The sequence below is a fragment of the Vulpes lagopus genome, chromosome 7, assembly GCF_018345385.1.
Source record: "Vulpes lagopus strain Blue_001 chromosome 7, ASM1834538v1, whole genome shotgun sequence".
NCBI lineage: Eukaryota > Metazoa > Chordata > Mammalia > Carnivora > Canidae > Vulpes > Vulpes lagopus.
The window spans coordinates 129,812,970-129,838,017 of NC_054830.1; the positions used below are offsets into that span (position 1 = coordinate 129,812,970).

General features: G+C 40.1%; 1 protein-coding gene across 2 annotated transcripts in view; it reads right to left on the reverse strand.

Moving 5' to 3' along the window:
• RNF130 (ring finger protein 130) overlaps positions 1 to 25,048 on the reverse strand; it is a 109,483-nt gene that overhangs the window by 50,873 nt on the left and 33,562 nt on the right. The window lies entirely within an intron of this gene.

Below are 25,048 nucleotides of genomic sequence, written 5' to 3' on the forward strand. Positions count from 1 at the left end.
TCGGCTGGCCATTCACCTGTATACTTTATTATAACCTTTATAACAAACCAGTAAATGTGTTTCCTTGAGTTCTGTGAGCCATTCTAACAATGTTTTGGACACTATGAGGGGGTTGTGGGAACCTTGACTGGCTGCTCAGTCAGAAATACAGGTGACAACCTGGGACTTTTGGTTGGCTTTGAAGTGGAGTGGGGAGGATGCAGCCTCCTGGGACTGAGCCATTAGCTTGTGGGATCTGATGTGAACTCCAGGTAGACAGGGTTGGAATTCAACTGAATTCTAGGACACTCAGCTGGTATGGCTGAGAATGGCTTCATATAGGGGAAAGGCCCACATATGGTGGGCCTTGGTGACCAGAAGTATCACAGAAGCATTGTGTGTGAATAGTACAGGAGACACACAAGAGGGTTTTTTCCTCTTTATACTTGTTCTCGATTATGTGAAAACTGCATTTACCCTCAAAAAGCAAAGGAGAATCCAAATACAATTCAATTAGAAAAAAAGGCTAAACAAAGTAATCAATAAAAGGTACATCCATTTTTAAAGAGAGAGCAAAGGAGAATTTTTTTTTTTTTTAAGTAGGCTCCATGCTGAGCACGGAAACCAACATGGTGCTTGAACTCACAACCCTGAGGTCCTGACCTGGGCTGAGAACAAGAGTCAGATGCTCAACAGACTGAGCTAGCCAGGCGCCCTGAGCCAAAGGAGAAGCGTGAAGGGGTTGGAGAGAGGAGTCCATGCAGGTAGCCTCAGCAGGCTGGTGCAGAGGAGGAGACTGCCAGCAGGACAGGAAAGGAGGCTCAAGCACTGCTCTTCAAGCAGAATGAAGAAGGTTGTCAGAATACTACTCAAGCCACTAGGTTTTTAACCGTTTCTGCCTGCAAATCAGTTAGAGAATCTGATGACAGGAGAGCCTTCCTACAAGAAAAGTCCCTATTCTGCTAATTTCAGGGGATGTTCATGGCTCTCCTCACTCCCCACTCCTAAAGCTGATCTGGGCTCACAGACCCTGATTTAAGGATGCCCCTGCCGCTTGACTTTTAAAGATCTGAGAAGCCCTGGCCCCGCTTCTGGGGGTGGAGGGTTGGGGGACAGTAATGCCAGAGAAAGTACAAGCTTCAGGATAAAAGCAGGGTTAGGTCAGGTAGTGACCGGTAAGAATTAAAGACTTATTAGACTATCATGATGTAAACACTCAAGGAGAGATGACAAATATTTGGAGCATCCACCACCACCAACCTGAATCCTAACCCTTGGCCAACACTGCTAATAAGTCAGACATGGCCTCAGAATCTCACACATTTCAACATGCCCAGCAGCCAGGATTAATTTATCAGAGATGACAAATAAATAAAAATCTACTACAATCCCTACTTTCACTTATTTTCTTAAAACTTTCTCCACTTCTCTTTAACGTGAATCTGTTTCCACCGCTTGAATCTGGCTACTTTATTCAACAATTCTGTTCTCCTCTCCCACCTCTGCCTTTCTTTAAAAAATTCCTTTTTCAAAAAAAAAAAAAAAATTCCTTTTTCTTTTGAGAATTTACAAACCCCCAAAACAGTTTCAAGTTATGTCATTTCCTCCCTAAATACTTCATCATTATCACCTAATCACAAGGACACAATTCATGTATCACATTCAGGAAACTGAAATCTGATACAGAACTGTTGTAACAGAATTCTAGAACTCCCTCTCATGAATCCTCCTGACCACCACGGGAAGCATGCAGGCACCTGCTGACCAACATAGGCCTCCCGGCTTTCACAAGGACAAGTACTTTAGTTCAGCGAGTCCTCCCAGCAAGGAGGTGTTAGAGACCCAGCCCTGACCAATACTCACCTTTTTCCTGGCTCCTGAGGTGGAATCTCAGGGCAAGCCCTGTGCAGCTGGGCAGTGGATACTTTTACCCTAGAGAGGCAGATCCAGGAAGAAAACAAATAAGCTGTCTGAGGCACCAGGCCACAAGTGGAGAGAGGTGCTTTTACTGTATGCTGCTTTACCTTTTTACTGTAAGCTTACCATCCTTTTTTTTTTTTTTTTTAAAGAAAACAACATCTCTGTACAAAATCCCATTTTGCAGAGGTTTTAGTCCTTAACAGATGAAGCTGTTCGTTAAGTTCAAATCACCTGCCCAAGTTTTAGAGGATTTTCAAGCTCTTAGATGATCTTAGTAAATCTCCCATAAAAAAAGTTCAGGGAGATGCTGTATTCCCACATTAAGCATCTGTGGCGATATTTTCATAACTTCTGGTAGGTTACTATCAATGGTGTCAGATTTATTCCTATAGAATTCAATGGCCTATTTTTATATGTAAAACAGAATACTACAAACTTTAGATGAAAGAATTAAAATTGCTTTCAAGTTCTAGAATGGCTGCTGTGGGGGGGGGAAACAGGTGGGCAGTACCCAGGGATTTTTTTTTTCCCCCACGGATTTTTTGTAACTCTCCATCAGGCTGTACAGATGAGCTGCACCCTGAGTGGCTGGGCCTCAGTGAGTCTGCTCATGAATGGCCTGAGGCCCTCTCTCGAGTCTCCCTCCTGTGGCCTCCAGTCCTCCTCAAATGTCTGTCTGTAACACTCTCCCTTCTGCAAATCCAGTACTCACTCTTCTCTTCTTTGACCCCCTTAAATAACTCAAGGGGGAAAAGAAAAGATATGCTATGTTCTTTTATGAAATGAGTACAGCTTTAATTCTGACAGATGTAGATGACAGGTTGTATCAACTACAACCTCCTGCTGAGACCTGTCAGTGTTTTTCTAAAACCTAATTTGTCATCTCACTCTGTTCAAAGCCTCTGATATTTGAGATAACATGAATGGGCCCAGAGGGTGGTATGCTAAGTGAAATCAGTCAGGCAGAGAGAGACAAATGCCACATGATTTCACTCATATGTGGAATTTAAAAAAACAAATGAGCAAACACACACTAGACTCTTAAATACAAAGGGGTGGAGGTGGGATGGTTGAAATAGGTGAAGGGGATTGAGCTGTACAAGTTCCCAGTGATAAAATAAGGGAAGTCACAGAGATGAGGAGTATGGCATACATAGGGAACACACCCAGAACGCTGAAGTAACTCTGTGTGGTGATAGATGACAACTATACTTGTGGTGAGCATAGTCATGTATAGAATTGTCGGATCATCATGTTGTACACCCAAAACTAAGGTAAGGCTGTATGTCAACCATACTTCAACATCAAATTTTAAAAAAAGAAAAAAAGAAAGAAAGAAAAAGCCTTCATCCCTTAGGTCAACGAAATAAAGTCCAAATTTCTTAACCTGACGTTTCAAAGCATTTTGGGAGCCAAATGGGCCTAAAGGTAACAGTCATGTGACAGGAGACACTCTTCACTGCCCAAATGAAGCTGTTGGTCACACTGACTGAAACAGTGGCTCATCCAGTCCAACTGGAATGGAAGCATGACGCCTGGAGGAGGAGACCTGGAAGAGAATGGATTGAGAGCTCAAGGACCTGGAAGCTTCAACAAAAACAAAAGTCAGGAGATCTCGGAGAGGAAAGCAAGGGAGGAAGCAATGGTCAGAGACCAGGACACTGGATATGAGACCAGAGATGCACTGAATCTGGGAAGATACCTGAGCATGGTTTTTTTTTTTTTTTAATTTTTATTTATTTATGATAGTCACACACACAGAGAGAGAGAGAGGCAGAGACATAGGCAGAGGGAGAAGCAGGCTCCATGCACCGGGAGCCCGACGTGGGATTCGATCCTGGGTCTTCAGGATCGCGCCCTGGGCCAAAGGCAGGCGCTAAACCTCTGCGCCACCCAGGGTTCCCTGAGCATGGGTTTTAGGTGGATCCTGAGGCTGGCTAGGATAATGCAGGGCTGCGTGTAGGTAAGTGAGCCAGGAGTCCAGGCATCCAATGAGCATGGGGAAGTGATAGGCAGGGAGGTGTGTGTATGTAGCACAAGAATGAAGCTGCTGTACTGAATCAAGAAAACACTAGCACCATGGCATCCAGCTGCATCCCCAGTCAGCACATTGCTGATCAGCTTGTAAGAGTGCTGAAGGTGAACCTCCATGTCCTGCCCAAGGCATACATTCGGGTGAGCCACAGAGACTCCCAAGTCATGTGATGATTCCTGAGCTACTCAAAAGTGGGCAGAGAGGGAGGGAGGGGGACACCCAGAGAGACCATACCAGTCAGCAGAGACCACACAATATTTCAGCTAAGAGAGTTCTTGGGGGTCATCCTGAACACAATACAAATAACTTCCTTACCATTTTTAGGCAGCTAAGAATTAGGAAGGTCTTCCTTAGAATAAAAATCTTGATTTCTTTTTTTTTAAATTTTATTTATTTATTCATGATAGAGAGAGAGAGAGACACAGGCAGAGGGAGAAGCAGGCACCATGCAGGGAGCCCGATGCGGGACTCGATCCTGGGACCCCAGGATCGCGCCCTGGGCCAAAGGCAGGCGCTAAACAGCTGAGCCACCCAGGGTCCCAAAAATCTTGATTTCTAAATGCCCATTCATAGCTCTTTGTTCTCTTCACTCAAGAAGCACCACCTAATATATAAACTATATTTCTTTTATCGATGGTGCACAATAACACAGGCATCAGGTGCATCATTACTTTCATGTATCATGAAAGAAACAGATGTCGTCAAATATGAGAAACATCCTGACTTCAAGCTGTAGGTCCCAGAATGGAGGAAAATCCTTCTTCTATGCAATAGTTCTTTGTTAAGATAGTCAAAGACATCTTCTCTGTACTCCACCTGGACTTGTCTTCACGTTCACTACTCCCAGAGCCCCAAATCATTCATTTAAAAATACCTTTAAAGAACCTAACACAGAAAAGCTGAAGTATTATATAAAAACCTCTTTTCCCCAAACCACTGAAGACTAAGTTACTGGCACAATGTGTCATCCCCTCCAAACATTTAATGTGTATTCTCCTACAAACACACACCATTTATAAACAGAGTACAGACTCTCAACCTGGGAAATGAACACTGATGCATTACTACTGCCTCATCTGAGACCATCCAAGTGTCCCCAGCCAGCCAACAATATCCCTCAGGGCAGATCCGGATCAGAGCCATGTGCGCTGCCCTCAGTCGTCATGCCTCCAGTCTCTGCCAGTCTGGATGTCCATGGCCTTGACACTTAGAAGATTACATACAGCCTGGTTACTGCATAGAATGCCCCTCCTTCCGGATTTCTCTGGTGTTTCCTCGGGGCTAGATTTAGGTCATGCACTTCTGGCAGCAACACCCAAAGAAAGGATGCTGTGCTATTTCACTGCATGCTACTGGGTGGCGCACAGTCAGGATACATCCCAGTGCTGAGGAAGCTCATTCTGATCATGTGGTTTGTAAAAGGGATGTTCTGCAGCCATCTCCACTGCCAAGTCACTCTTTCCCCTTTGTCATTAGCACGTATTCTATGGGGGAGGTACTCTGAGACTTGGCAAATACTTCATTCCTCATCAAAATTTCAACATATTCTTTTACTTTTTAGATTACTATGAACTCATGTTTCCTGTATTATTTAATGGGCTAATGAAATCATTACTGTCATTATTCATTTTCATGCTCAAATTCCAAATGGTAAAACAGGGGTTACAGAATTTTTCAATCCTGTTCTTTTGTGGACATCAGTTTTTCAATGTCTTTATTTTTAAAATATATTTTATTTATTTGAGAGAGAGAGAGAGTATGTGAACATACACACACACACACACACACACACACACACACACGTGGCAGGCAGAGGGAGAGTTTGAGGGAGAAGCAGGCTCCCCGCTGAGCAAGCAGCTTAGTGAAGGACTTGATCCCTGGACCCTGAGATCCTGACCTGAGCCAAAGGCAGCTGCTTAACTGACTGAGCCACTCAGGCGCCCTTCAACGTCTTTATTAAAATAAAATTCTAAAAATGAATACAACACATCCAATATCAAGAGCAGCATGAAGCTAACCTCTCCCTATATCTGAATATTATGTTCACGAGATACAGCCCATGCTTTCAATATATTTTTTGGCAACCATGGGACACATTAGTGCATGCAGGGCTTACAGGATAGAAGGTTCCCAGGGATCCTCTGCCTGACCTGTTACTTAAGCCAAGTCTCCACAACTCCTGTTATTTTTTGAACCCATCTGCAGGTTAACTTAACGAATAGCTTCTTTTTATTGTTCTATGTATTCCAAGATCTACCTAGTTTCATGTCATTTTCAAGTTAAGATGCTTACATTTATGTTTCCTTATAAATTTTTGATAGAAGCATTTTATTTTATTTTATTTTATTAAAATTTTTATTTATTTATTATAGTCACAGAGAGAGAGAGAGAGAGAGGCAGAGACACAGGCAGAGGGAGAGAAGCAGGCTCCATGCACCGGGAGCCCGACGTGGGATTCTATCCCGGGTCTCCAGGATCGCGCCCTGGGCCAAAGGCAGGCGCCAAACCGCTGCGCCACCCAGGGATCCCGATAGAAGCATTTTAAACGGAGGAAGGAGGCATTCTGCCCAGAGAAGATATGCACCAAGCACCAGTGCTCTTAAAGCCTGCAGACCTGTTCTTTACATCTAAGAATCTGGATGTCTGAGAGCTCATTGAATTCACTGAGAAAATGGACGGTGGGTGGTGGGAGCCAGGTTTCTCCCAGTTGGAGTGGGAGTTTACAGGCAAGCAAGCGGAGGAGGCTAGAACAATCCATGTGGTCATGGATTAGAGTTGGAGGCATGGGTATGGACTTACTCTTAGCTTAATACAGATACAGAGAACTACATACAGAAGTATTTCTGGATACATGTGGTATACACACATGTATTCCCTTGCCCTGTCAGCTGGGAGGGCCCAGGGGAAACAAAACTGCAATAGTAACAAGCACATCTAACACCCAGAGCTTGGTTTCTAATGCCATTTTCTCATCAACAGAAACCAGGGTTCCTGGGAGAAAATGGCTGATTCTAGGACCGGGACAGGAAGTACATACAAGATGAGCCTAGAGTATCTCATAGCACCACAAAGGAAGAAAGTGCTCAAAAACAAAAAATCAATGTCCTTGGTAATGGGTGCATGTCAAGGGACAGAGGAGCCAAGTGAAAGCGCTCCCAATTGCCAAGGATGGAATAGTCTGAGCAACAAAAATAAACCAAGTAGTACGGTATTATAACAGAGTATAAAATAAATATCCACAAGTCCATACTGATATAAATAAATGACTGAATAAATTAGTAAGTGGAGAAAACCCAAATCATCCATACAAAGTAATTCCAAATAAGTAATACTCTTCATATGTGGTCTGTGCACAGTGACTTCCTTCTAAAGATTACTGTATGGAAGAGAAACAAGCTTTGCAGGGGAGAAGCCTGAAAAACACTCAACAATCAGCCAGGTGATCAAGGTCTACATGAACAGTCAACCTGTTGTTGATAGTACATGTAGTACATGTTGATAGTATGTATCCTGGATAATATACTGAAAGTGATGCTGCACTCCTGTGATCTTCCTCTCAAAGTACCTGTGATCTTCCTCTTAAAGTCCCATAACCTTAGTCTAATAATTAGAAAGGCATCAAATTCCAGTTGAAGGACACTGTACAGAATATCTGACCAGTAGGCCTCAAAAATGTCAAAAACAAGGGAAGTCTATGAAACTCTCACAGCCAGAGACAAAGGAGACCCAATGACACCCCCTCCCAGGTGGGATACTGGCAAAGAAAAAGGATATTACGTAAAAACTAAGGAAGTCTTTAATGACAATGTATGTAGGCTGATTTGGTCATTAATTATCACACGTGTGACATACTAATGTACGATGTCAGTAAGGGAAACCAGCAGCATTCTTTGTACTGTCTTTGCAATTTTTCTGTAAAGCTATTCTAAAAAAATACAATTTACCTAAAAAAAAAGACATTACATAAAAGAGAACACTCTTTCATTAGGAAGAATGGAGGCTAGAAAACAAAATAATAATACTTTTTAAAGTGCTGAAAGCCAAGTGCCATCAGCTCAGAAATTTGTGTCTATGTCCTTGAAAAATGACAGCAGAAAAAGACATTTTCAGAATAAGTAAGTGAGTGATGAGAGAACTCGTGATAAAGTTGACCTATGTTGACAGGGAAAGGACGGCAGGTGGGACATAGAAATAGCAGGAGGACCTAAGAGCCCTGGAAGCACTACTCTGTGGTAAACATACAAGTTCCCCTGCCTTTCCTTTATCATTCTCCCATTCCTCCTCTACAGGTACCAGAGACCTGGAAGGTGACAGTGGGTCTCAATGCGGGGGCAGAAAAAGCCTCTCGGGGCGTGCTGATCACAAACTTTGGGGAAGGACTATTTGCTGCTACACACATGGAGAGCTGTCATTGGCATTTCGTAGGCACAGGCTGGGGAGGCTGGATGTTATGTAATGCAGACGACAGCCCTGCAGAACAAAGGATTCTTCTGCCTCAAATATCTCTTACCCCTGCTTCATTCTGACAAACACAAAGTGCAGAGCACCCTGTGGCATGCCACTGGCCAGGCCACGGCACCTGCCCTGGCAGCTCTGCCTGTGTGGCCCACTCCGGGAGGGCTCCAGCACATCCTGACCACCAGCAAGGGGACAGCCATCAGGTAAAACCATGTCTCTCATCCTGTAAACTACGGACTTGGTTTCAAAGCCAGTATTCTACACCTCTGCTGATCCTTTACATTCTTTTGGCTTCCTCCTCTCTTCGGCTGTTGGTGAGGAAAGATAAGCACCCGGAAGATATGGCAAACCAAGTGAGGAGCTGAAGCCACCCTCTCAGGAGCCAGAGCCTGCAAGGTAGGAGTTGGACAGGAAAGAGAGGGGACAAACTGTCTCAGGCCTCTGGCAGATGGATAGGCTCTTCACTTACACTTCAATTAAGATTCAGACACACAGAGGAAAACCTTTTGGAGTGGTTTTTGAACAGAACCATCAGCAGTGATTTTTTTATAAGCAACTTTTATTTTTAAAAAGCTATGGCTTAAATGCTTTTTTTTTCCCCAGTTTTTAATTCCAGTAAACATATGATGTTATATTAATTTCAGGTAGGAACTGAAGAATTCCATACAACACCCAGTGCTCATCATAAGTGCTCTCTTTAACCCCATCCCCTACTCCCTGCGCCCCTCACCCCCAGCCCCGGTCCCATGACCATCAACGTGTTCTCTGTAGTTAAGAGTTTGTTTCTTGGTTTGTCTCTTCCTCCCCCCTTTGCTCATTTGTTTCTTAAATTCCACATATGAGTGAAATCACATGGTATTTGTCTTTTTCTGATTCACTTCACTTAGCATAATACACTCTCCTTGATCCATGTCATTGCAAATGGCAAGATTTCATTCTTTTTAATGATTAATATTCCATTGTATGTATATACCAACTCTTCTTTACCCATTCATTAGCCGACGGACACTTAGGCTGTTCCCATATAGTGGGTATTATAAATAGCCCTGCTATAAACAAAGCGGCATGTATCCCTTAGAATTAGTGTTCTTACATTCTTTGGGTAAACACCCAGTAGTGTGACTGTGGGATCATAAGGTAGCTCTATTTTTAAGTTTTTGAGGAACACCCTTACTGTTTTCCAGACTAGCTGCACCAGTTTACATTCCCACTAACCATGTAGGAGGGTTCCCCTTTCTCCGTCCGTATCCTCACAAACACCTGTTGTTTCTTAAGTTGTCATGTTTAGCCATTCTAACAGGTGTGAGGTGATGCCTTATAGTTTTGATTTGCATGTCCTGATGATGAATGATGTTGAGCATCTTTTCATGTATCTGTTAGCCATCTGTATGTAGGTCTTTTCTAGAGAAATGGCTATTAATGTCTTTTGTTCATTTTTAAATTAGATTATTTGGTTTTCAGGTGTTGAGTTTTATGAGTCCTTTACATATTTTGGATACTGGCTCTTTATCTGAGTAATGTCATTTGCAAACATGTTCTCCCACTAAGTAGGTTGCGTTTTAGTTTTCTCTATCGTCTCTGCTACTGTGCAGAAGCTTTTTATTTTGATGAAGTCCCAATAGTTTATTTTTCTTTTGTTTCCCTTGCCTCAGGAGACCTACCTAGAAAAAAGTTGCTACAGCCAATGTTAAAGAAGTTACTGCCTGTATCCTCTTCTAGGATTTTTAGGGTTTCAGGTCTCACATTTAGGTCTTCTGTATCTACTTTGAATTTATTTTTGTGTATGGTATAGGAGAGTGGTCCAGTTTTCCCAATACCAATTGTTGAAGAGACTTTTCCCATTGGGTAGTCTTCTGTTTTGTCAGATTAATTGATCATACAGTTGTGGGTTTATTTCTGGGTTTCCTATTCTGTTCCATTAAGTGTTTCAGTTTTAGATTTTTTTTTGATAATTCTGAATTTTCTTAAAAGTGTATGGATCATGTGGATGTCCAATTTTCCCAGCACCATTTATTGAAGAGACTGTCTTTCTTCCAATCGATAGTCTTTCCTCCTTTATCGAATATTAGTTGACCATAAAGTTGAGGGTCCACTTCTGGGTTCTCTATTGTGTTCCATTGATCTATGTGTCTGTTTTTGTGCCAGTACCACACTGTCTTGATGACCACAGCTTTGTAGTACAACCTGAAATCTGGCATTGTGATGCCCCCAGCTATGGTTTTCTTTTTTAAAATTCCCCTGGGGGATCCCTGGGTGGCGCAGCGGTTCCGCGCCTGCCTTTGGCCCAGGGCGCGATCCTGGAGACCCGGGATTGAATCCCACGTTGGGTTCCCAGTGCAGGGAGCCTGCTTCTCCCTCTGCCTGTGTCTCTGCCTCTCTCTCTCTCTCTCTCTCTCTGTGTGACTATCATAAATAATAAAAAAAAAAATTAAAAAAAAAAAATAAAATTCCCCTGGCTATTCGGGGTCTTTTCTGATTCCACACAAATCTTAAAATAATTTATTCTAACTCTCTGAAGAAAGTCCATGGTATTTTGATAGGGATTGCATTAAACGTGTAAATTGCCCTGGGTAACATTGACATTTTCACAATATTAATTCTGCCAATCCATGAACATGGAATATTTTTCCATCTCTTTGTGTCTTCCTCAATTTCTTTCAGAAGTGTTCTATAGTTTTTAGCGTATAGATCCTTTACCTCTTTGGTTAGGTTTATTCCTAGGTATCTTCTGCTTTTGGGTGCAATTGTAAATGGGATTGACTCCTTAATTTCTCTTTCTTCAGTCTCATTGTTAGTGTATAGAAATGCCACTGATTTCTGGGCATTGATTTTGTATCCTGCCATGCTGCCAAATTGCTGTATGAATTCTAGCAATCTTGGGGTGGAGGCTTTTGGGTTTTCTATGTAGAGTATCATGTCATCTGCGAAAGGGAGAGTTTGACTTCAATTCTTTGCCAATTTGAATGCCTTTAATGTCCCTTTTTGAACTCAGCCACAGTAACTTTTTGAAAGATACATCCACGAAGGCAAAAGAAACAAAAGCAAAAATGAACTATTGGGACTTCATCAAGATAAGAAGCTTCTGCACAGCAAAGGACACAGTCAACAAAACTAAAAGACAACCTACAGAATGGGAGAAGATATTTGCAAATGACGTGTCAGATAAAGGGCTAGTTTCCAAGATCTATAAAGAACTTCTTAAACTCAACACCAAAGAAACAAACAATCCAATCATGAAATGGGCAAAAGACATGAACAGAAATCTCACGAAGACATAGACATGGCCAACACGCATGTGAGAAAATGCTCTGCATCACTGGCCATCAGGGAAATACAAATCAAAACCACAATGAGATACCACCTCACACCAGTGAGAATGGGGAAAATTAACAAGGCAGGAAACAACAAATGTTGGAGAGGATGTGGAGAAAGGGGAACCCTCTTACACTGTTGGTGGGAATGTGAACTGGTGCAGCCACTCTGGAAAACTGTGTGGAGGTTCCTCAAAGAGTTAAAAATAGACCTGCCCTACGACCCAGCAATTGCACTGCTGGGGATTTACCCCAAAGATACAGATGCAATGAAACGCTGGGACACCTGCACCCCGATGTTTCTAGCAGCAATGTCCACAATAGCCAAACTATGGAAGGAGCCTCAGTGTCCATCGAAAGATGAATGGATAAAGAAGATGTGGTTTATGTATACAATGGAATATTCCTCAGCCATTAGAAATAACAAATACCCACCATTTGCTTCAACGTGGATGGAACTGGAGGGTATTATGCTGAGTGAAGTAAGTCAATCGGAGAAGGACAAACATTATATGTTCTCATTCATTTGGGGAATATAAATAATAGTGAAAAGGAATATAAGGGAAGGGAGAAGAAATGTGTGGGAAATATCAGAAAGAGAGACAGAACATAAAGACTCCTAACTCTGGGAAACGAACTAGGGGTGGTGGAAGGGGAGGAGGGTGGGAGGTGGAGGTGAATGGGTGACGGGCACTGAGGGGGGCACTTGACGGGATGAGCATTGGGTGTTATTCTGTACGTTGGTAAACTGAACACCAATAAAAAATAAATTTATTAAAAAAAGAAGTGTATGGATCATCACATGGGAGATACAGGAGAAATATTTGTAACTCAGGCAAAAGATACATACAACTTAAACTCTGACTTTCTGTCATAGCAGTTCATTTAAACTACAGGTTTCATCTTTTCAGAGGTAATTAAATCCATATTCAATTAGAACCAAAAAACTTTAAACACTAAACAATAGTATGACTATTTTCTTGATGAGTTTTTAGGATAAAGACACCAAATTGACACAATGTGGCCCAAATTATTGATATATAAAGATATTTCTCAATATGTTTATGATTAATCCTTATTTGCTTTCATAAAGTCATTTTTTATATTCACAAGGTGAATTTTTTATATTGTACAAAGTGTGATGTTTTCTATTTATTGCTTGATAATAAATATAGAGGTATGTAAGTTTTTTTTTTTTTTTAAGAAAATATGATGGAAAAAAGAAGGTAAAGGGCCATTCAACTAATTCTGTTCAACCGGCCAAAGGAACAGTGAGAAGCATTTGATACTGCTGATTGATACCAAGACTGAAAAGCAACATAACATTATTGTTTGGTAGCATCCTTATCTAAATTACATTTTCCTACTAACAATGGAAAGAATGTCCACAGATTCTTACAGACACACATAAAACTGTAAGAGATTCCCAACTTGACAATGGTCTGACACAATTTAAGACTGGTAAATAATAACAGTAAAGCCTATATAAATTTTTAAAGTCCAAGAAGATAAATCCTTAACTTTCAGACAAATGTATATTATTTTGAACTATCCAAGAGCCCATAACTTCCCTTTTATACTACCACACATCCGCTAACTACATTACAAAGAACTCATTCAGCTAACTAGAGGTAACAAATCAAACCACAAATTGAGCTGTCTTTCCTGTCAATGATGTCATGGACACTGCACTGGGAAAGATGTCCTTCAGGCACTAAGCGAAGGACATTCAGTAGAACAAACACAGGCAAGCTCTTAGAACATCATTAACAAAGCAAGAAAATGAAATACTTAACAATGTGTAATTTTTTAAAGTCAGTTATAAATCCTATCCTCAAATGGAAGGAAAGCTCGATAAAACTAAGCATCTTAATGAAATCATTCCAGTGCTGTACACATTTATTTTGGTCAAAGCATTCTGCTGACCACTGCAGAGAACAGAAAGATAAGAAGACACACACTTTCACATAAAGAAAGCTGGCAAGTATGCAAATAACAACATAACAGGAAAAGGACAATACCGTCAGGGAGGTACAAGAAGGTGCTCTGGAGATCACAGAGGCCCCGGGTTGGAAACTAACTGAGGGCGCATCCAAGTCTTTTTTTTCTTAGAGTCTTACCAATTCATATTAGTTCATATCACAATGCACAGCACAGAGAGGTGCTAATCTAAGGTTTCCTGACTAAAATGAAGGGTGGGCAGAATTGACAGGCAAGCAGGGGAGGGCTAAGACATGGATCTTTGGGTCCCCTCCTTGAGATGAGGAGCTGTAGGTTGGGAGGGGAATACCCAGTGACTCTGATGCAAGGCCCCTTGAGCCTCACGTGGACAATGCTGCTCTGCAGGGAGAGTAGGGTAACTGTGCAGGGAGAGGGAGCAGTAGCACACAAATGAGGCAGGATAGCAAGCGCTTCTCAGCGCATAAGGCTTCTCTATGGAGTATAAGCAGGAACAGAAGAGCAAAGCGCTAGGGCACATAGAGGAATTGCTGCTGAAAAGATGGAGGCCCGAGAAAGCCTGAGATGATGTGTATGCTGAGCCTGTGCTGTTTAAGCTGACCCCATTCCCAGAGGGTAACAGGACAGACCTCCATTTAGTGTCACTTGGCTCGCTAAAACAGGATCTTCGGGATCCCTGGGTGGCGCAGCGGTTTGGCGCTTGTCTTTGGCCCAGGGCGCGATCCTGGAGACCCGGGATCGAATCCCACATCAGGCTCCCGGTGCATGGAGCCTGCTTCTCCCTCTGCCTGTGTCTCTGCCTCTCTCTCTCTCTCTCTCTCTCTGTGACTATCATAAATAAATAAAAATTAAAAAAAAAATTAAAAAAAAAAAAGACACACACACACACAAAAAAATAAAACAGGATCTTCCTATAAACTACCATCTCACTGACCCTGAATGTGGACATCATTGGAATTCAGCCAGGCATCCAATGTCCCAGGGCCTTCCTGCTTCCAGGCTTTTCACCTGAGGCACTGGCCAGGGGTGTGTGTAGGGGGTGTGGGGGTGTGCAGGGACACACTGTGTGGAGCTCGATTTGCCACCGGTCGTTCCCTACACACCCCTGTCCACTGCTTCCTGCTGGGTTTCCCAAGCCCACACTTGGATGGCAGAGAAGCCAGATACAACTTTCCAGCTGCTTAAGACAGCAGCCACCAATGGAGCAGAGCTGCTCCGTGCTGTGGCAGGTGTGTGACCCCCACAGCTACAGAGCCTCTAGCACAGTGCCGGGACCAACCGAGGGGGCAATTAAGTTAGGTGGCACTGGCCTCACTGGCCAAGAACTACATCTCCCACATCTTTCAAAATCCTCACTGTGACTAATAACTAAGTCCTTGCCTTGGGCACAGATCTACTCTGAAGAGGCCTTTAAGTTTAATTTACTATTACCCTACCCACCCCCCTTCAGCAAAACCTTCCTTCCCGGTATTTCAAATGCTTTCACATTGCTTTTTCCGCACCTCAGAGTCCTCAGACCTGAGGATTCTTCTGTCTAGAAGACTCTTCTCAACTAGTGAATTCCTGTTCAGAGATCAACTCCTCAGGGCAGCCCTCAAGGCAGCCCTCTCTGACTCGGTGGGACTTAGTTCTGCTTCATAAAGACTTTTCGTAATTATCATTTCTGATTCAATGTTTATCTTCTCTGCTTAATTATAACTCCACGAAAGCACTTATCATGTGGGTCTTGTATACATCTGGAGATCTGACAGCAGCTCAAAAAATATCTGTTCATGAATTAGCATATGGAACCCAAATCCCTCTGCTTGCTGTCAACCCACCCAGCCTCATTCCCTGCCATCATCCTTAGGCTCCTGCCCCTCCAGGGGTGGAACCACTGACTCATGTGGTTCCCCCACTGACAGGGTCTCCTCTGGTCAAATCCTGACAACCATGGAAGGCCCCGCAGAATGAAAGCATCCTCTATGAAATCCTCTCATAAGTTCCTTCCAGCCATAAGAACCAAGAACTCTTCCTTGGTAACAATACTAAGGCCTGCTGTGCTAAGTCAGCATGCAGTGGGCCCCCAGATATTTCATGCATGTTTGTCTCCCTATAGGGGCAAATGTTGCTTAAGGACATGAACTTGCATATATTTCTGCAGATCCCTACAGGGTCTGTCACAGAATGCATGGCCTAGAGCAAATGTAACTTAATACCTGTTGATTAACTATTTTACACTAAATACATCTGAAACAATTGTCACCTGGAAGACCAGAAGAACAAAGAAAAAGTATACTTGGAAATTAAAAAAAAGAAGTACTAGTCTTAAAGAAATAAGTAGATTGATTTTATAGTGATAAAAGAGGTGGTGCTCATTCAAGGCACAAGAAAAACAAATAACAACTGTACAATTTAACAAATTCATTCTCTCAATAAAGATACAATCGTCCTGTTTGGTGATTAGGCAGATGCTCTCACTGTTTTACAAATGAGGACAATGGTTTAAAGACTCATTCACCTACAGCCCCAAGGCTAGTCATCACTGAGCCTAGCATTCCAATTCCAGTCTCCTGACTGTCAATGCCAAACTCTTTTCACTATTTTAGAGGTGTTCTCTTATTGGACAGAGATTTAATTTTGTTTTTATGATGAAAAAGATGATGCAGAATGCTGTGGCAAATTACAGGTCAGTCACATACCCTTAAATACGCCTCTGAAAGATGAGGGTAGGAGAGTGAAGTCACTACAGAAGCAGAGATCTGTGTGAACCAGACAAAATACTCCCCAGCGCTTTTCCAGGGCGATGACTGCGTTAACAGATGCACCACCACAGAGAACAGACTGAAACGAAGACTGAATTCTGCTGGGCAAACGGGAGATGAACAACAGCTTGGGGATTCAAAAGACGAAGGGCAAAAGTTCTCCCTATCCAGACACCAGTCAGACCTTTTCAGACCCTAAAATGAGCTTGTTTGCTCGTAACCCCCAAATTCCCAAACAAAATGGCATTTTAATTTTTCTCTAGTTAAAAGTAAAAATTAAAAATAAAATTGTGTTTCAGAAATCTTTTCAACGAATGGATTTACTTCCATTGCTTTTGTTAACAATATACATCCATGCTCTCATTTAAAATAATATGTGTAACTTTACAGGTTAAATAAACTGCAACCATCTAGAGCAGTCTGGTTTAGCCAAAGACTTCATAACTCAAATATTTAACCTCTGTGTTTAGATCATGACTTGAGAGTTAATCTTTCCATCTTACACACACATGGGCATTTAACATGTCTCCACTCACTGTAAAGGGACTGTCTTCATTTTTACATTTTCTTGCTCACATTTTAAAATCATTCTATCCTTATATGGTCTTTAACATCCTACCCTGAATACTTAAAATGAGAACCAAAGTCACATAAGATTATCTCATGAGTACCTGCTCTAAGTCTCTCAAAGTAAGAATATTTAAGGGCATACAACTCAAAGCTTCCAGTTTAAGAATTTTTATGTTGCTTCTGAACCTTACACTCACGTTATACCTTTTCTAAAAGCAATCTCTACATCCAAAGAAGGGCTCAAACTCATTAGTCACACACTCCATCGACTGACACAGTTGGGTGCCCCTGCATCACACTTTTGAACAACAGTGTAATGAAGTGTAATTTATATGCTGTAACATTCACTTTTTTTAAGTGTAAATTCAATGATTTTGTGCAACCACCACAAGCCACATTTTAGATGTTCCCATTACCCCCCAAAATACCCTTGTGCCTTCCCACAGGTGATCTGCACACCCAGCCTCCAGCCCGCATATCCACTAATGTGCCTTGTGTCTCTAGGACATTCCACATAAAAGAAATCATGCCACATGCAGATGTTTCTAGCTGCCTCCTTTTACTTGGTGTAATGCTCTAGAGGTTTATCCATGTTGTTGCAGCTATCAGTAGTTAATTCTACTTCATTGCTGAACTATAGTCCATTCTGTGGCTCTGTGGAATTGTTTCTCCAGTCACTGGCTGATGGACACTTGTTTCCACTATTGGGACTACTGTATATAATGCAATGAGTATTCATGTACAAGTTTTGTGGGGATGTTTCATTGTTTTCATTTCTCTTAGGTAGATTATCAAGAGCAGGACTGCTGAGTCATATGGTAAATTTATGCTTCATTTAAAGAAAACCTGCCTCACCATTTTCCAAACTGCTTGTACTGTTTCACATTTCTACCAACAAAGCAGGAGGGTTTCAGTTTACCCACTCCCTCCACAAAACATGGTCATACCTGTTTACTGTAGTCATTCTACTGGCTGTGGAATAATCTCCTGCTGTTTTGATTGTTTTCTAATAATTGATGAAATATTAAATCATTAAATCCTCTGCCCATTGTAAAATTAGGTTGCTTGTCTTATTCCTGATTTATAAGAGTTCAGATCTATGAGCTCGACCTATTTTCTTCCAGTTTGTGGATTTGTCTTCTCATTTTCTTCATGGTCTTTTCTGAACAAAGTATTTTACTTCCGAAGACTGACACTGTTGTCTTTTATGGATAGTGCTTTCGGAGTCAGAACTTTCCCAAATTACAAAGACTCTCCTACGATTTCTTCTAGAAGTTTATGTAGTCTTACTTCTTACATTTTGTCTAAATATCTATTGTGAGGTCATTTTTATACATTGTAAGGTAAGGGTCTTACTTCTTTTCTTTTGTATCTGGAGAACAACTGTTCTAGTACCGCTTGTTGAAAAGACAATCTTTTCCCCATGAAATGTCACAGCACTTTGCCAAAAATCAACTGAGTTTAAAAGGATTTATTTCTAGACTCTTTTTTTTTTTTTAGATTTTATTTATTTATTCATGAGAGACACAGAGAGAGAGAAGCAGGATCCACACAGGGATCCCAACATGGGGCTCGATCTGGAGACCCCAGGATCACCTCCTAGGCTGAAGGCAGATGCTCAACCGCTGAGCCACCCAGATGTTTCTAGACTCTCGATTCTGATCCATCAGTCTATGCACCATCCTTAACTTATGCCAATGCCACAATGCTCTGATTACTGAAGTTCTGCAATCAAGTAGCACGAAGTCTTCCAACATTGTTCTTTTTCAATATTATATGGGCTATCTGAGTTACTCTGAATTTTAGGATTACCTTATCAATTTCTACCAAACATCATATTTGGGAAGTTTTCAGCAGTTATTTCTTGAAATATTTTTTCTGCCACTTTCTCTCCTGTCCTCCGGGATGTGACAATGTCCCATGGGCCTTTGAACCTCTGTTCCTTTTCTCCCATCCAAGTACTAACCAGGCCCGACCCTGCTCAGCTTCTGAGATCAGACAAGATCGGGCGCGTTCAGGGTGGTATGGCCGTAGACTCTGTTCCATTTCTTTAGTTTTTTAAAATTTGTTCTTCAGAGTGGATAATTTCTATTGCTCTAGGTTCAAACTCATGGATTCTTTTTATTTTGAATCCACTGTCCAAGGCCTCAATATTTTTCATTTCCAATACCATACTTTTCAGTTCCATGATTTCCATGTGGCTCTTTTTGATACTTTTTATATCTTTTATTGAGAATCTCTATGTGCTGGCTTGTTGGTGCCATTTACTGTTGTCATTATTTTCCTTTTTAATTCTTTAAATATCATTTCCTTTAGTTATTTAAACATGCATTAATTCCTTTGAGGTTTTTCTCTGCTAAATTCAGCATCTGGGAATACACAGAGGTAGCTTCTGCAGACTTTTCTTTTTCTAAATAGGCTCCACGCCCAGTGTGGAGCCCAACGAGGAGCCCAAGCACATGGTTGTGAGATCAAGACCTGAGTGAATATCAAAAGTCGGATGTTTAACCAACTGAGCCATACAGGTGCCCCTGCAGACTTTTTCTGAGTATGAGTCGCACTTTCATATTTCTTTGCATAGCTTCTCATCTTTTGTTGAAAACCAGACATTTCAGACAATAAAATGTCACAACTCTGCTGCATTCTGATCTTTTTTTCCCCTTAAGTTTTATTCTGTTGCCTTGTTTGCCTGTTTTGTTTAGTAGGATGGCCAGGTTAGACCTGTGAAATCTGCTTCTGATGTGGTGTGCAGCCACTGACATCTCTGCCCAGTTTCTTATTTTTTTAATATTCTTTCAAGACTAGTTGTCAGCCAGTTGCTGGACATGGGTGCTCCAACATTTCAAATCAGTAAGACTTGTATCATCTGCTAACGGATCTGGGTGTGGGGAGAGAACAGGGTTCAATGTTGTGGCCACTTCCAAACTTGCCTGGCTACTGGCTACTGCAAGTCCCTTATCTCTTACCTACATGCACAGCCTCAGGGCCATCCAGGAGTGTAAACAGCTTCAGCTCAGTGGTTACCACGAAGCATGTGGTCTCTCAAACAAGAACATACTTGGCTGCAATCTTGGGCTAGGACAGACAGATACTAGCCCTTTCTCCACCTTCCTGCCCCCATGAAGTCACTTCCACAGACAACAATGTCGGGCACGGGTGTCACCCACCTTTCTGTCATGGTCAGGCAAGCCATCAGTCCTTGCCACCCACCCTGCCCTGGCAGAAACTCCATACAACAGAACTTGGGGAATGTGGGAAGCAGCCCCTGGCCAAACACCAGTTTCCCATTGTTCTTACCCAAAGTCTGGCAGTTTTTCAAAACAAAAATGAGCCTCAGATCGTTGTATGCCTCTGTTCTATTTCCAAACACTGAAGTGGTTGCTTTGTCAGTTTTGTCCACTTTTATAGTTGCTTTCTTTTGAGAAGAGAATTTGGTGATCTGCTTGGTCAGAGCCAGAAGTGCCCCCCTTTATTTACTTTTTAATCCTTCACAGAGTTTTACTATTGATTTTTACTTTGAAATATTTCAAAGCCCAAGAATTACAGAGAATATAATGAACATCTATGTACTCGACCTTGAGCTTAAGAAGCGACACATTACAGACCTGTCCAAACCTCATTTACTTCTCTCCGATCCTATTTAAATTCCCCTCTTCCTGCCCCCTGCTCAAATTCCCCTCTCCAGAAAGACCCATTATCCCCAAATTTGGTATTTGTTAATCTAATATATGCTTTTGTTATTATATATATATATATATATATATATATATATATATATATATATATATATGCTTACATGGCAGCTACTGTTTGGCATTTTTAACTTCATTCAAATGCTATTTGTACATACTCTTCTACAACTTTTCTATGCTCATTATTATGTTATTGGGATTTATTCATGTAATTATGTGTGGCTTTATTATTGGGATTTATTCATGTAATTATGTGTGGCTTTAATTCACAGACAGTTAACTGCTGTATAAATATGCCACAATCACTCCCTTCTGTGATGGACATCTAGGTACGCCCAGTAATTTGTTGTTACAATGCTCCCACGAATACTATTGTGTGTGTTTCCCGTGCACATGTGCAAGAATAACAAGGGTCTAGAGGATGACAGAGAGGGCCATAAATGCTTGTGTAAATACATGAAATCTCCCATTGATTCCCAATGGCTGGAGGCAGAAAGTAGATCTCATAAGACAGGCAAAGAGTGGCTGTCCTCTACAACAGGGATTCAAGACCTTCCACAGAATCTAGGTATAGAATCACAAGAAGCCTTCCCAGACAGAAGGCAACTTTCTGATGTTCCTGAGCAAGTCAGTGGAAAATCTGGGACTAAAACCTAGGTTTCCTGCATTTACTTCCTCGTGTCTCAAAGCAAGAGCTGTGGACAAGTAAGGCTTATATCATCTGCTAATGGATCTGGGTGTAGGGAGAGAACAGTGTTCCATGTTGTGGCCACTTCCAATCCTGCCTGGGTTGCTTCTGCAAGTCCCTTATCTCTGAGGCATTAGCATCACCTGGACATTTGTTAAAAATACAGAATCTCCGAGTGTACCCCAGATAATGCTGACTAGAATCTGCATTTTAACAAAATGTCCAGGTGACCTGTATACACACTAAAGTCTGGAAAGTACTCTGGAGGATGTATACAGGCATGAAACTACTGGATCACAATGAATGAACTCTTTAACAAGATCCCATGATGCCAAATCTCTCTCCAAAGTATGTCTCAATTTAGTTTCCCAGAGTACATTGATTGTTTATGTGTCTAATGACAACATAAAGCCATTTCTCATAACTCTTACCTCTGCTTTCATTCTATTTGCCTCACCAAAGTTCCACTTCCTAACATTATCTCCTCAAACTCTAGCCTGAAATTTTCTTACTTGTGCAGTTCCACACTAAACTGTGATAAGAGGGATACACAGTCAAATAAATTTGGGAAGCCACAGGTTAATCTGTATAGAACAAGTTTTTATTTAATTTTTTAAAAATTTTATTTAAGATAGATTTATTTATTTATTTATTCATTCATTCATTCATTCATGAGAGACACAGACAGAGAGAGAGAGGCAGAGACACAGGCAGAGGGAGAAGCAGGCTCCATGCAGGGAGCCTGATGTGGTATTCGATCCCGGGACTCCAGGATCATGCCCTGGGCCGAAGGCAGGCACTAAACCGCTGAGCCACCCAGGGATCCCCTAAAACAAGTTTTTAACCCTAAAAGACCTCAGTATGTCTACGAGGAGCCTCTAAAAGTGGACCATATCTTTCAAGCATTTTCCTAAACTTATTTTACCACTTATCTTTTTTCTGCCATGTGTCATCTATGAACATATCTGAATAATATTTCAAGGAACACAGATGGGAAATCTGCAATAATTTATAGAGGCTTCCCTCCTTTTTAAACAAAAACCATTAAAAAAAAAAAGACATCAATTTTCTCTCTTACAATCCCCAGATCTTCTCATATTTAAAAGACTCATTCTAGCTACTTCTTTGCAGTTTTATGTAAATATCACCACTAGGAAAGAAAAATACATGTGCTCAAATGAATTTCTCTCTCTTCATTTTTTCTTCATGTCTTCAGTAAGAAGAAATCAGTATGGAATAATCAGGTCCAAAATTTCAAATAGTTTCTCTTCACTCTACTACAACAGCTGAGGAGAACAAACTGGCATCTGCTCTGAGATCTAAAGTAGAAAAGCCATGGTCTCTAAATCCAGTGTTCTCCCGTAGATGGCCAGCTGAATTAGACTGTCCCTTAATCTCCTTTTGGTTTCCCTGAAGAAATTAAAAGCTATAGAACTTCAGGGATTTCTGGACAGTGAAAGTCACTCACTCCATTTTATTCTTTGTGTTTTCCTATAGTTTCAGTTTTTCTACACTGAGCATGTGTTACTTTTGGAACTAGAAAAAATATAGTTTAGCTCTAAAATGCTTAATATGAAAGGAAGAAAACAAGTCACAGAACAATAAAATTTAAATCCACCTCATTATTCTACTAAAATAGACACAAAAGGTGACCCTCAATTAGGGTGTGGAGGCCTTTGCAAGATTAGTGTCTAAAATGGATTATATCAAAATTATATTTATATTTAAATAAGTCAAAATGATTAAAATTCTTTAAATAAGTTATTAAATAATTTATATTTAAATAAGTCAAAATGATTAAAATTCTTCAAATTCATAAATGAAAAATTCTTTAAATAAGTTATTAAATAATTTATATTTAAATAAGTCAAAATGATTAAAATTCTTTAAATAAGTTATTAAATAATTTATATTTAAATAAGTCAAAATGATTAAAATTCTTTAAATAAGTTATTAAATAATTTATATTTAAATAAGTCAAAATGATTAAAATTCTTTAAATAAGTTATTAAATAATTTATATTTAAATAAGTCAAAATGATTAAAATTCTTCAAATTCATAAATGAAAAATTCTTTAAATAAGTTATTAAATAATTTATATTTAAATAAGTCAAAATGATTAAAATTCTTTAAATAAGTTATTAAATAATTTATATTTAAATAAGTCAAAATGATTAAAATTCTTCAAATTCATAAATGAAAAATTCTTTAAATAAGTTATTAAATAATTTATATTTAAATAAGTCAAAATGATTAAAATTCTTTAAATAAGTTATTAAATAATTTATATTTAAATAAGTCAAAATGATTAAAATTCTTTAAATAAGTTATTAAATAATTTATATTTAAATAAGTCAAAATGATTAAAATTCTTTAAATAAGTTATTAAATAATTTATATTTAAATAAGTCAAAATGATTAAAATTCTTTAAATAAGTTATTAAATAATTTATATTTAAATAAGTCAAAATGATTAAAATTCTTTAAATAAGTTATTAAATAATTTATATTTAAATAAGTCAAAATGATTAAAATTCTTCAAATTCATAAATGAAAAATTCTTTAAATAAGTTATTAAATAATTTATATTTAAATAAGTCAAAATGATTAAAATTCTTTAAATAAGTTATTAAATAATTTATATTTAAATAAGTCAAAATGATTAAAATTCTTTAAATAAGTTATTAAATAATTTATATTTAAATAAGTCAAAATATATAAGTAATTTGAAATCATTATGAATGCAGAACTTAACATTATCTAGGTTGCAACTTTAAGAAGTGAGAGACCATTAGCAAACCTGCTGGCCTGACCCCTGCTGTGCTTTCCTGGTCAACAAGATAGGAGAGCACCTACACCATGCACAGCTATGGGGAGGACTATGAAAATATGTATTAAAAAGTGCTACATCATATCAATAGGGAAACATATCAAAACAACTTATTAGAATTCTAGGCAAAAATCCAGCAAACGGTGACAAACTCTCATTTATTGCTGGTGAATGTGCAAAATGGTATAGCCACTGGGGAGGACAGTTTAGCAGTTTATAAAAAACCGGTATCTACCTAAAGGATCTGAAAACCTAAATCCACACAAAATCCTGCACACGAATGTTTACAGCAGCTGAATTCATAATTGCCAAAACCTGGAAGCAACCAAGATGTCCTTCAGTAAGTGAACAGGTACACTGTGGTATATCTAGAAAAATGGAATATTATTCAGCACTCAAAAGAAATGTACTATCAAGCTATGAATAGACATGGAGGAAACCTAAATGTATGTTTACTAAGTGAAAGAAGCCAGTCTGCAAAGGCTGGACACTGTATGATTCCAACTACAGGACATTCTGGAAAAGGCAAAACTATGGAAATAGTGTAAATCAATTAATCAATCAGTGGTTGGTGGAGAAAGGGATGAATAGACAGGGCACAGAGGATCTTTAGGGCAGTGAAAATACTCTGTGTGATACCATCATGGTGAGTACATGTCATATCTGTCCAAACCCACAGAATGTACAACAGTAGTACTGACCCTCAAATTAAACTATGGCCAGTGGGTGATTGCAGTCATTGCAGTTTCACCAACTGTAAGGAACTTACTGCTCTGGAGGGGGATGTGGGTAGTGGGTGAGGCTCTGCATGTGTGGGGCTGTATGGGAAATCTCTGTACTTTCCACACAGTTTTCCTGGGA